Source organism: Triplophysa rosa, linkage group LG8 (genome assembly GCF_024868665.1).
Source record: "Triplophysa rosa linkage group LG8, Trosa_1v2, whole genome shotgun sequence".
Classification (NCBI taxonomy): Eukaryota; Metazoa; Chordata; class Actinopteri; order Cypriniformes; family Nemacheilidae; genus Triplophysa; species Triplophysa rosa.
In genome coordinates, this window is record NC_079897.1 from 8,956,262 (window position 1) to 8,970,126 (window position 13,865).

At 50.6% G+C, this 13,865-nt stretch overlaps 1 protein-coding gene across 1 annotated transcript in view; it reads left to right on the forward strand.

Annotated features, from left to right (window-relative positions):
* Positions 1-1,773: 1,773 nt before the first annotated feature.
* LOC130558653 (uncharacterized) overlaps positions 1,774-13,865 on the forward strand; it is a 285,427-nt gene continuing 273,335 nt past the window's right edge. Inside the window, exon 1 of the mRNA XM_057341207.1 lies at positions 1,774-2,147. The gene's annotated coding sequence lies outside the window, so the exon portion shown is untranslated. The remainder of the gene's footprint in view (positions 2,148-13,865) is intronic.

Genomic DNA, 13,865 nt, shown 5'->3' on the forward strand with positions numbered 1-13,865 from the left:
CCATTCAGGTAAAGCTCTGGGACCCCCTACCTACCCACTGGTAGGTTACAATTTCACGGTAGCGCTCACGGCTGACACGCCCAGGCCAGTCACCGTCGCTTCGCTAGAGATTGTGACAGGGCACAGTGTTGTGGCGTTTTCCATAGGAACCCCATCTGTCGGCTCGACACAACGTCGAGAGACAGACAGAAAAGGAATGTCTTGGTTACGGATGTAACCTCAGTTCCCTGATGGAGGGAACGAGACGTTGTGTCCTTCTTGCCACAACCCGTGCTGCCCACTGCAGCAGTCGTGAGAGGTGAATGAATGAGGCATGCCGTCTCCCTTTTATACCCTGATATCCGGGGGCGGAGTCTGGCATGCAAATTTCATTTGCCAATTTTCATTGGCCTTTTCTAAGAAGTCGGAAGCGATTGGTTCTCAGGGACTAACCCCATCTGTCAGCTCGACACAACGTCTCGTTCCCTCCATCAGGGAACAGAGATTACATCCGTAACCAAGACGTTTTATACTATCTTGCCGTTATCGTTTCTTTAGTCATTTCGGCATCCCTATAGCCTGAACCACTATAGCGGAACCACCCTTACAAGCTCCTTTTTTCATTATGCGATGATGTAATATTTAATACAGACACATTAAATCTCCCCTCATAATTTCCCCCTCTTACTTCTAAAGAAACCCACATTTGAAAAGAGACATGGTAAAAGACACTATTTAAAACACCATCAACATATCTGCCTGTGTACATTTGCCTTTTAGCAAGGTCAACATTACCTCCACCAAAAGTCCACAGCTGGATGCCCTCCAGACCAGAGGTGGAAACCGAATGTATCTAGATTTTTTTCAATTTTTCTTAAAAATTACTCCGGTTGAAAGGGTAATTTGAATTATTCCAGCCCACCCAATATTTTACAGGCCCACCCATTCAACCGGAGTAATTTTTAAGAAAAATTGATGGACCAAAAATTGTTCTGTCCCATTGTGGCATCAAATTCACTAAACTTCACTTTACAACTGAAACAGCACCACCGTGCAGTTGATTAAACACGGTCCCACGGCTTTGCGGTGCATGGCTTTCCCTGTATGCATCAAAAGTCAGCGCAACAGCGTTCGAATTACTTGACTCATGTTTGTTACAGGCCTGTTGGAGCCGTTTCCAATTTTTTTAACCGTCTCTTGTGAAAGTAAACTCGGTGTAGGCTACCTCAGGAAAATGTCTGCATGCTTTACAAAATATATAATCTTTTGTATTGCTATATTCAATCCATTTAAGCTGTTCATACCAATAAGAACTGAAGGAGCGTGGCTTTTTACTGGTTAAGTAGCCAATGCGTCGAATTGTCCTACCTTGTCAGATTTTCCTACCGCAACTCAAAAATGAATATAATCTAAACCACATCTACAAAATAAACACACAGGATGATTTTACAATGCAAAATAGAATTAGAATTAGAATTCATTCTCAGATTAGAATTAGTTTGCATCGTAACCCTATCAGATTATCCTACCGTATAAAATAAACAGGATTAATTTACAGCGCAAATTACCCTATCAAATTGTCCTGCCAGTATTAAATGAACATTTAGGATGATTTAAGAATGAAATACCCAATCAAATTGTCGTAGCAGTATAAAATAAACAGGTAGTATGATTTTGCACCGCAAAAAAATTACGTAACATTGATATGCGCATCCCTGGTAGGACAATCTGACGGGTAGGATGAAATTTTAGGACACCTCTTCTTCTATCGTGGACAGATCTGGAGGTGGACAATTTTGATTTACTAATTCGGAAGCCTGCTGAGTGAGAATATCAGTGGATGCTGAAGCACAAATGCTGCCATTAGCACTTGACTCACTGGATGTTGCTGTGTGTATTTCACCTTAAAGAGTACATTCCTCGAGATCATAAAAAATACATTTCATGAAGTGTTTAATTTTGCCGTGTTTGAATGTAAGCAATCTGCCAAGTTGTAAAACCGAAGGTGAACGAATAACAAAGTTATTAGCTTATAAAAAAGGTAATCGACTCTGAATCACGCGAACAAGCCATGACCTGTCCGAATCTTTAACCACAATGTACCTACGTCACTAGAAAAATCCCCGCCTACTGACTGCGAAAACTTAACTCTCTCCTCCCCAAACACTGTACTAGCTCGTTCGTGACGTGTGCATCATGTCTAAGAGAAGCTGTGTTCTATGTAGTGAAACTAAGTCAGTCTTATTTTCACTACCAAAGGAAGAACTTCTGAGGAAAAAATGGTTACTATTTATTTTTCAAACGACACCAAAGGAGTATAAACCGAACGTTTTACTTTGCGCGCGTCATTTTACCGAAGATTGCTTCATCAATCTTGGCGCCTTTACTGCAGGATACATTAAACGTCTTTCCTTAAAAGATGTTGCAATACCAACTTTATTTGGACCTGTAAGCTCCACCGAATCACAACCTGTAAGTGTGACTCTTTATTTTTGTCTTTACTTAAAATTAAATTTGTGTGACGTTATCTCATGTCTGTGTTTAGCTAACGTTACCGTTATTTTTGGGGTTGTTACTGTTTGTTTACCTAACGTTAGCTATAAACTCGTTGCGCTAATGTAAGTGTTCAACCATATTAACTCGCAAAGTCTTTATTTCAAGAACTGCGTGGTGTACTATAGTTATAATAACATCTGAAGATACGAACACCGTACACTGTATGCCGTGATAACTAACTGTTACAAGAGAAGTGTCTAAAACAGTCCTTTTTCTTACTGGCATCTGTATAAGGATTAAAGAATGATTCGTCAGACTCGGGCTCGAACTGGTAAGGTAAAATCGACGCCATCTCTCTCTATACACTGTTAATATCCAACCACCTGCAAACCGTAATACAGCAGTAATGATAGGCGGTCCATTTGCGACACATGCTGAACGCGTTTGACCAATCACAGCAGACTAGACCATTTGACCAATCACAGCAGACTAGACCATCTGACCAATCACAGCAGACTACACTATCTGACCAATCAGATCAGACTACGCTGGCGGAAAGGCGGAGATTACACAGATGAATCGCGGAACGAATCATTTGAGAGTCAGTCAAGAAGTAAGGTAATAAAAACTGCTTATTATTACGAAATAATAGTATTTTTACATCATGTATGTACATAAACTTGTTGTCGGACACTCCATAAACCAAAATAAGCCCTTAAAAATATTGAGGAATGTACTCTTTAATTTCCAGGTGCCTCAGTGTTTGTTTCTAGAGCGTCATTGTCTAGACATGTTTTTTTTTTTTAATGCCACATGGATAGCTGTTTAGCCATGTTTACATGATCATTGAAAGAGAATCTACAGACGCGATATTGGTGCGCAGCGTAACGTAACTGACATCACGTGAGCACTTTCTTAATAATATTAGAACATTATCATTTATAAACAAACAATTCAAATGTTTTTATTTAATTTATACAATTCAAATGTAGAATTAAGGTTAAAAAATTATATTTAAAATAATTTTCTTGGCTCTGACTTTCGTAGCTCCACCCCTGCTCCTGACATTACCATGCTCCACCTCGACAGACAGAGAAATTGTGAAAAGAGAATGTATTTGTCATATCCTGCTCCTAATGATTCATTACAATGTGATTTCATTAGATGATAACTGCTTGAGTGCAGGGTCGAGTTGCTAGCATTACTGGTGACAGGGTGGAGTTGTCATGCAAAGATTACTGGTTACAGGGTGGAGCTGTAATTCTAACGTACCTGCGATACGAATGACAGCCCTCTCGGCTGGGTCCAGAACCTCTGCTGAAGCAGATTTGGAACGTTTGACCCGCTGGTATTTGGAGAAGTTCCAGGGCAGTGTGTCTCCTGCAGCGCTGCTCCTGTCACTGGAGCTCTGCTCCACCGGAGGAAGTTCTCTCACCTTCTCTCTGCGGCCAGCAGCCATCACCTACAACATTTACAGGAAATTAAATTCAGTCAAAACATACAAATGTTCGTTTGTTAAAGACAAAAACACCATCAAAGCAGCCACCATTTGCCTAGAAATGATAAAATGCAGGGATTTTATTAACCTGCTTTTTGAGGTCTCACTCTGTGATATATAACAAATATTATCGTTTTAGATGTAATGCAATGTGTCTACACGATTTCAGGTTCAGAAACGCTGTGTTACCTTTCTGTCGGTCTCTCGACGTTGTGTCGAACCGACAGAATGGGGTTTGTCTTGAGAACCTATCATCTTCTGAGTATTTAGAAAAGGCCAATGAAAATTGGCGAATGAAATTTGCATGCCGGGCTCCTCCCCGGATGTCCGGGTATAAGAGGGAAGCCGGCGTGCTCATTCATTCACCTTTTGTTCTTCAGAGCCTACGCATCTGGTGAGCTTCTCTACGATCTGGGTGATCATTCTTTCTGCTGGAATCTACGACGTGGACAGCGGACGGTCCCTTCCTGCAGTGACTCTCCCCTGGGCGTCTCGGCAGTTCCGGAGGTGTTCGAGCAAATTTCCTTTTCTAAAAGAGCAAATTTCTCCAGCGTGGCTTGTCCCGCTGTTCTCATGGGTGCAACACACTCATCGAGGAGGGGGACGGACACAATGCCTGCTTCCAGTACGCTGGGGCAGACGTTGTGGATACGTCCTGCCCGCACTGCGGGCGGTGACGATTCAGACGTTGCGTCACAGGTGGCTGTGTTCCCACGGGACTCAGCCACCACCTCGTTTGCTCCCCGTTCCGTGGCGGCAGGACTACGGCCCTGCCGTCCGCTATGGCAAGCAGCGAGGGTGAGATGAGGATTACTGTGAGCGATAATCCGCCAGCCACGGCTCACGGACCGTTCACACCTCGTTTCGCTCGTCTGACCGTTCCCCAAAAAGACGGTCCGCCGTCTTATTCCTCAATCACGTATTCGGACACGATGCGTGATGATGAGATTTCTCTTGCAGCATCGGGGGGTGACGTACTGCCATCCGACTCCGACGATTCCTCGGGCTCCCTCCCTCGGGGGGTCGAGCCCAGGAAAAAGCGGATGTCGAGATGTCGGCCATGCTTTCCCGGGCCGCCGTGAGTGTTGGGTTGCAGTGCCCGCACTGCCTCTCCCGGCGCTCGCGGCTGGCTACATGGCGCCTCGGGTTTGAGCGCGGCTCCAAGCCGCGCCCGCCCCCAGTGCCGTGTTTACCGGAAGTGCATGAGGAACTTTGTAAGACCTGGAACGCCCCTTCCCGGCACGTTTCACGTCAAACAAAGTTCTGTCACCCTCTCTTCCCTCGAGGTTGAGACAGCTGGAGGATGCGTCGGTGTCCCCCAGGTGGAGTATGCCGCCGCGGTGCACTCGTGCCCGTAGGTGGCGGCCACCTGGGGGGGCTCGACCTAGACTCCCGTCCAAAGCATGTGGTGTCTCGGCATCTCTGGTGTCGAGAGCTTACATTGCGGCGGACCAAGCTGCCTCCTCTCTCCACGCTATGGCTCCTGCCAGGCCAGGGCGTTGAGAGAGCTCCACGAGGGTAAGACCGACCCAGCGCTTATGCAGGAACTCCGCGCCGCCACCGACCTCGCTCTACGGGCGACCAAGGTGACCACGCGGGCCCTGGGTCGGACGATGTCCACACTTGTGGTCCATGAGAAACTCCTCTGGCCGATACTTGCGCAGATGAGTAACGCTGAGAAGGTCCGCTTTCTCGACGTACCCGTCTCGCAAGGGGGGGCTGGTTGGTGTTACTGTCGAGCCGCAGCGGCCCCGTTCACCCCCCGCCCGTCGGGGGGGGCGCGAGACCCGCACGCGGCCTCCCCGGAGGGTTCTCGACAGTAAGAAGCAGTCCTCCGTGCCGCAACTCGGCCGCCTCGGCCGTCGAGTCCCGTGCACTGTCTGCTTCCCAGCAGCCCTGGTCCTCTTCAACGCCCTCCAGCTCTGGCGCCCCCCACTCAGGCGGCCCCCCCTGGAGGAGACAGCGAAGAGGAGACCATCGCCCCATCAGCAGCCGCGGCGAAGCGGCCGTCATGGGAAGACCTCAGGGGGATCGAGGCTACCATTGGGCCCGACCCCAGCCACATCGCTGGGAAGTCGGATAGGGACGGATCCTGCCCCGTCTCTCCATCTGCTGGCCCCCTCCGGGGGGCTAGCGCCCACTTACTCTCAAAAAAGGAGAGTTTCCTCTCTCTCTGGGTTATCACAGCCGCTCCCACCCTCTGCACGACGGTGAACGGCAAACTCGACGTTGCGTCATGGCGAAGCGCAATGTCGAGTATAAACACCAGCCCTCAGCACTCTCAGTCAGACAGTGCGTTGAGCTGCGCAGTCGCCAGGCAGGAAAAACAGCAGAGCCGATCTCCTCCCCGGGGGACCTCCCCCGGCAAGGAATCCGTACTGCTAGCCATCGAACCACCCCCCGGGGGGACGATGAAAAAGATCGTACCTTTAGTCCCCGTCTCATTTCTGGGAGCCTGTCCGGCTTCCCAGACTGTCAGGCTGGCTAGGGAAGACGATCCGTCTCGGCTACGCGATCCAGTCGCCTCACGCCCGCCAAGTTCAGCATCCGATATACCTCAGTCAGAGGCTAGGATGTTCCCGTACTTCGGGCCGAGGTCGCCACCCTTCTGGTGAAGGGAGTGATCGAGCCCGTCTCACCAGCCGAGATGTTCAACGGGTTTTACAGCCTGTACTTCATTGTCCCCAAGAAAGGCGGGGGGTTGCGCCCTATCTTGGGTCTGTGTGTTCTGAACAGGCACCTACACTATAGCTGCCTTTCAGGTTGATCACGCAGAAGCGCATCCTGACGTCCGTCAGGTGTCAGGACCGGTTCATGGCAGTCGACCTGAAGGACACGTATTTCATGTCTCGATCCTCCCTCGACATCGGCCGTTCCGACGGTTCGCGTTCGAGGGACGGGCATATCAGTACAGGGTCCTCCCCTTCGGTCTGTCCCTGTCTCCACGAGTCTTTACGAAGGTCGTGGAAGCCGCCCTCCTTCCCCGTAGGGAAGGAGGTGTGCGGGTACTAACTATCTCGACGACTGGCTCAAGTTTTGGCACACTCTCGAGATCTGTTGTGTACACACAGGGACCTGGTGCTCCGGCACCTAGATCGGTGGGGCTACAGGTCAACTGAGAAAAGAGCAAGCTCTCCCCGGTGCAGAGCATCCTCTTTCTCGGTATGGAACTCGACTCTGTCCTCACGAGCGGCCCCGCTCCCCCCCGGGGGGGGGCGCGAGACCCGCGACGAGGAAGCCCGCACCCTCGCGGCCTCCCAGAGGCAGCGCGACTGACTAGCGCGCCCGATCAGTGTTGAACTGCCTGAAGATCAGACAGTCAGCGGTCCCCCTGTAACAAGAGGCTCCTGGGATACATGGCATCCTCGGCGGGGGTGGTCCCCCTCGGGTCGATGCACATACGACCGCTCCAACACTGGCTGCAGAGTCAAGTTCCTTGGAGAGCGTGGCACACCGGCAGCAGGCGTATGGTCACACGCTTTTCTGCCGACACACCCTAACCCCCTGGTCTCCATGACCTTCTTGCGGACAGGGGTCCCCTTTGGGATGCCTCCCTGCAAGGTTGGGGTGCCGTGTGCAACGGGCAAGCAGTGTCGGGGCGGTGGACGGGCCCCCGCCTGCGTTGGCATTTCAACTGCCTAGAGTTGTTGGTTGTGCTACTTGCATTGAGGAGGCTACTACCTCTCGTGCAGGGAAGCACGTGCTGGTCCGGTCGGACAGCACAGCTGCTGTGGCGTATTCTTTCACTCACAGCAGCTAACATGACTCGCCCGACGCCTCCTCCTCTGGAGTCAGCAGGTGATCAGCTCCCTGCAAGCCACACACATCCCAGGCATCCTGAACCAGACAGCCGATGCGCTCTCTCGTCAGTCGACGCCTCGCGGAGAGTGGCGACTCCCTCCCCGTGCAGCCGGCTCATTTGGGGCAGTTCGGCCAGGCAGAGGTGGTCCTGTTGCGTCCCCGGACTCCACCCATTGTCCGCTTTGGTACTCCCTTTCCGAGGTACCCTCGGCATGGATGCCCTTGCGCACAAGCGGAAGTACGCTTCCCCCCAGTGAGCCTCATTGCACAGGTCCTGTGCAAGGCCAGGGAAGAGGAGCATCAAGTGGTACTAGTTACGCGCCTTTGGGCTAACCAGGACTTGGTTCTTGGAGCTGAGGCTCTGATAATAACTCCCCCCTGGCCGCTCCCCCTGGCGAACAGCTTCCCCAGGGGAAGGTGCACGTTACGGCATCCCAGGCAAAACCTGGTCTCCATGTCTGGACGGGACGAGGAGATCCTGAGTGACCCACCCCCGGTCCGGTTGGGTTGTCACTCAGGCTAGGGCTTCGGCCACTGGGTGGCTATACGCCCATAGGTGGCGCCTCTTCTCATCCTGGTGTTCTTCTTGATGAGAAGACCCGCGGAGTTGCTCGGTCGGGTACGAGCTGTCTCGTCCTCAAGAGAGACGGGGGAGTAACCTCTCCCCCTCCACACTGGGAATGTATGTAGCCGCTACGGCTGCTCATCATGACCCAAGTGCTGGGTAGCCTCTGGGACAGCACGACCTGGTCATTAGGTTCCTAAGGTGAGCGAGAGGGTGACCACCTTACCCACGCTCCGTACCCTCTTGCGACCTAGGTGGCGGGCCTCAAGAGGCCCCGCCCCCTTCGAGCCTCTCCGGGTTGCCGCTCTTTCTCAGTCTTGATAAAGACGGCTTTCCGCATGGCGCTCACCTCCAACAGGGTAGGGGATCTACAAGCACCCTCCGTGTCCACAGATTGCCTAGAACTCGGGGACGGGATTCTCACGTTATCTTGAGACCCCGCCCCGGCTACGTGCCCAAGGTTCCCACCACTCTCCTGAGAGACCAGGTGGTGAACCTGCAGGCGCTCCCCACCGGAGAGGAAGACCCAACCTATCCGTGTTGTGTCCAGTACGCGCACGGCGCCTCTACTTGGACCGCATGCAGAGCCCAGAAGCTTTGAGCAGCTCTTTGTCTGTTTCGGAGGTCAGCAGGAGGGCTGTCTCCAAACAGAGGCTGGCGCACTGGATCGTGGATGCCCTCGTTAGGGCATACCAATCTCATTTCGCCCCTGCCCGTTGGGGGTGACACACCTCTCGTGGGCACTGGCTCAGGGCGCCTCTCTGGCAGACATCTGCAGAGCTGTGGGTTGGGCTATGCCTAACAACTCTGTGAGGTTCTAATACCTATGCGCGGAACCGGTGTCAGCCCGCATCCTGCCAAGGTGTGGGACCGGCAGCCGGTAGGGCGTACGCCTGCGGAAGCCCTTCCCCCTCCGAGGGGAGCAGTGGTGATCCCGCCTCACTTCTTTTCCCTCGGGTAAAGAACAGGCATTCCATCCATCACTAAGCACCCTTCCAGGGGACAGGCTGGGCAGAGCAGCCCTGCCCCCTTAGGCCGGGGAACAGTTGAGTTATCTCCCACATAGCTCTAACCGGACCTAGTGCTCCAGACGTGGTAACCCCCCCTCCGTGGGCTGTTCCGTCTGATGTATCCTCATGAATGGTTCCCACCTTGGCAACCCATGACCTCCCCAGGTGGACTCCCACCTTGCGGTTAACTCCTGCAGTCCGCACATTCTTCCCATGAGTTCTCCCCTGATGGTGAGACCATGTGGTGTCTCCACTAATTCCTCCCTACGGTAGGTAGTGGCCTCTGCAGCGTTTTTCCCCCCAGGGGGGAATAATGCTTACCCAGTGGCCCGTACGGTGCCGGGCGGCTTCTCGCCATTTAGAGAATTAGGCCTCCGCCCGTGACGGCCGGCGTTAGGGGGCTTCCCAACTTTTTGTGGAAAGCTCTGGGTCCCCCTTCCTCTCCACTGGAGGGTCATAATTTCGCGTTAGCGTCTTCGTCTGACTCGCCCAGGCCAGTCAACGTCGCTCCGCAGAGATTGTGACGCGGCTCAGTGCTGTGGCGTTTTCCATAGGAACCCCATTCTGTCGGTTCGACACAACGTCGAGAGACCGACAGAAAGGGAACGTCTTGGTTACGGATGTAACCTCGGTTCCCTGATGGAGGGAACGAGACGTTGTGTCCCTCATGCCACAACACTGGCCGCCCACCCCAGCGGTCGGGGGAGGATGCTTTAGGCTCCTCAGACCAACAGGTGAATGAATGAGCACGCCGGCTTCCTCTTATACCCGGACATCCGGGGAGGAGCCCGGCATGCAAATTTCATTCGCCAATTTTCATTGGCCTTTTCTAAATACTCAGAAGATGATAGGTTCTCAAGACAAACCCCATTCTGTCGGTACGACACAACGTCTCTTTCCCTCCATCAGGGAACCGAGGTTACATCCGTAACAAAGACGTTTTCCACATACCGTGCATGTTTGTATCTGCTCTTTGACCCGCCTCTCTGAACATGCAGATTATATACAAAGCTTCCCGCTCGGCCTGTTTCAAGGTTTCAACAGGAGATGGGTGTGAAACATGGGAAAATCTTGTCCAAAACGGGAGTGTTGACGGGTATGATTATAAGTGTTCCTTTTCCACACTGGGAGCAACTACGGGAGTCAAGGGTTTCAAAGATGATGCCATGGAAACATTAGAACAGGAGGGTACAAGTTATGATTCGATTTTGATGGGTTTCGATTATGTTGCTTATGTAGTTTGTGGACCTTTATATATTACATCATTACACAGCGTCTAATGGGAAATATGCTGCATCTAATCCTGTTTTAAAGCTGGTGTTTATGGTAGCGGTTTTCACTATTGTAGTAACATTATTTACTTTGTACTGTAACATGTTCTCACTGGTGAATGAGACATCGCTCGATGACATGACCAGCAACACGGGCACTATATTCGCTAACACATTAGAAGCTGTCGCACCTATGAAGTCAAAAATATTAACGAGAAAAACATAGCACCATGGTACAATAGCACCACTCGCGCCCTTAAAAGAGAAACACGTAAACTGGAACGCAAATGGAAACAAACCCAATTAGAGGTCTTTAAAATTGCGATCCAAAGTTTTTATTTAGTACAGTTGCTAAATTAAGAAATAAACAGACATCACCTGACCTGTTTTTTTCCACCGCACCTTGGTAGCAATGAATTCATGAAATGTTTTACAGAGAACATAAACGAGACAAAATCGTAAAAACTCAACCTCCAAGTCTGCCCTATGAATTAGTATCAACCATCGCCCCCAAAAGAAACAAACACCGAGGATAACTACAACAAAACACTAGACACGAGGAAAATAAACAATCATGCAAAAATCTAATAGAGCAACGACAAGGCAAGACTAGCAGCAAGGCAACGAGAAAAACGAGCAAACATAGCAAATGGAACAGCACAGGACAGCAAACACAACTGCATTAAATAGGGGAACTAACAAGAGATAATTACACAAGGCAGGTGTGGGGAATTAAACACTGGTGGGAAGCTAAACGAGGGGGCGGGGTCATGAGACGAGACAGGAAAACACATGGCCATCATAAACAATGACCATGCGCTCACACACAAAACACGTGGGACTGTCATGACCCTGCCACAAGACTAGAAAAGCATGACAAGGTGAGCCAGGATCATGACACTTATTAGACCCCATACCAACTAAATTATTAAAAAAGTTACTACCGGTTGCAATTGAGCCCATTTACAACATTATCAACTCGTCAATTAATCTAGGCCATGTCCTTGGACCCTTTAAACTGGCTGTCATTAAGCCTCTTATCAAGAAACCAAACTTAGACCCCAATGATCTAGGAAGCTATAGATCGATTTCAAATCTCCCTCATGAAGTCCACTCAGTTGTGCTCCTTCTTATAAAATAATGACATACACAAAAAATTTCAGTCAGGCTTTAGACCGAATCATAGTACTGAAACTGCGCTCGTTAAAATTACAAACGACCTGCTTATAGCATCAGATAAAGGTAACATCTCACTCCCTGTCCTGCTTGACCTTAGTGCTGCTAATACTGTAGACCAGGGGTTGGCAAATACGTTTGGAATCGGGCCAAAAAAAACAAATTTTGCCACTAGATGGCGGCCCAGAGCATAGTCAAAGGATAATTTAAGAAATATGCAACTACAATAGCCTACTTTTAAAAATATATGTAATACGTTCGTGTAGGGTGAGAAGGAAGAGATCAAGGGTCAGGTTAACTACTGCAGGAAGAAGTCTTTTTATTATCACACATACGATACTTCAATGACGGCGCTGCGCGCCTCTGTTCACAGTCTCAGTCTTTAACTGGAGCTGAAGATCCACTCGTGAAGCAATCCTCTCTCAAACTCTCTCTCTCTCGGTCCCTGCAGTAGTCTCTGCTGGCTCTCACACCCCCGGCTTCTGTCTCCGAGCTGTTTTTATGCGTCCCCACACCAATTACTGGAATAGAGGACAGGTGTTCATCATTTGCACTTCGTACCCCATTTACTCACCGCTCTCCTCTCAGCCTTCTCTCCCGCTGCAGACCTCGCTAAATCACCCCCCCCTTGCCACATACCCCCACCGCCCGACTCAGGCCGGGGAGCCATCCGGCCTGCAGCCTCCCCCCTCCCCCTTCGCCTGGAGAGGAAATCGGCCACGGCCATCTGCGCCCCCGGCCTGTGGATCACCTTGAATTTGAACGGTTGTAAGGCCAGATACCAACGGGTGATCCGCACGTTGGTATCTTTCATGCGGTGGAGCCATTGGAGGGGACCGTGATCCGACCAGAGGGAGAACTCCCGCCCCAGGAGATAATACCGGAGAGTGAGAACGGCCCACCGGATCGCCAGACACTCTTTCTCGATGGTGCTGTACTTCGCCTCCCTCTTTGAGAGCTTGCGGCTGATATACAGCACCGGCCGTTCCTCTCCCCCCCATCTCCTGGGACAGGACTGCCCCCAGCCCTCTGTCCGACGCGTCGGTCTGCAGAAAAAAGGGAAGAGAAAAATTAGGCGAGTGTAGGAGACTCCTTTTTAGTCAGATCAGTCAGCGGGCTGGCAAGCTCCGAATAATTGGGCACAAACCTCCTGTAATATCCCGGCAGCCCCAGAAACTGTCTCACCTCCTTTTTGGTCTTAGGCCTCGGGCAGGTCGCAACCGCTGCAGTCTTGTTAATTTGGGGACGCAAATTTTTTGCATGACCCAAGTGGAAGCCCAGATACCTGACCTCCACCCGCCCAACCTCACACTTCTTCGGGTTGGCCGTGAGCCGGGTCTCCCTCAGCATCCTCAGGACCGCCCTCAGATGCTCCATATGCTGCTGCCAGTCGTTGCTGTAGATAATAATATCATCAAGATAGGCAGCTGCATATGTCGCATGTGGCCGGAGGATGTGGTCCATAAGGCGCTGGAAGGTGGCCGGAGCTCCGAACAAGCCGAACGGAAGGGTGACAAATTGGTGCAATCCGAACGGCGTGGTGAAGGCTGTTTTCTCTTTAGACACTGGAGAAAGGGGGATCTGCCAATATCCCTTCGTTAAATCCAGTGTCGAAAAAAAACGTGCGGTGCCTAGCCGATCTAACAACTCGTTAATCCTCGGCATGGGATACGCGTCAAATTTCGACACGGCATTCACCTTGCGATAGTCTACACAGAACCGTATCGAGCCGTCCGTCTTAGGGACTAAAACTATCGGGCTCGCCCAGTCACTGTTAGACTCTTCTATTACTCCCAACTTCAACATCGTGTCCAATTCAGAATCAGAATCAGAATCAGAATCAGAAGAGCTTTATTGCCAAGTGTGCTTGCACACACAAGGAATTTTCTTTGGTGTTGGAAGCTTCTAGTACAGACATTCAACACAATGACAATACAATATAATACGATTTACAGTCTAAAACATTCTAAATTGTGCATATATAAAATAAAGACTATTTTACAGAAAATGGGGGATAATAACATATAAGAGACATTGTACAGGGTAGTATATAGTAGAATAAACATATT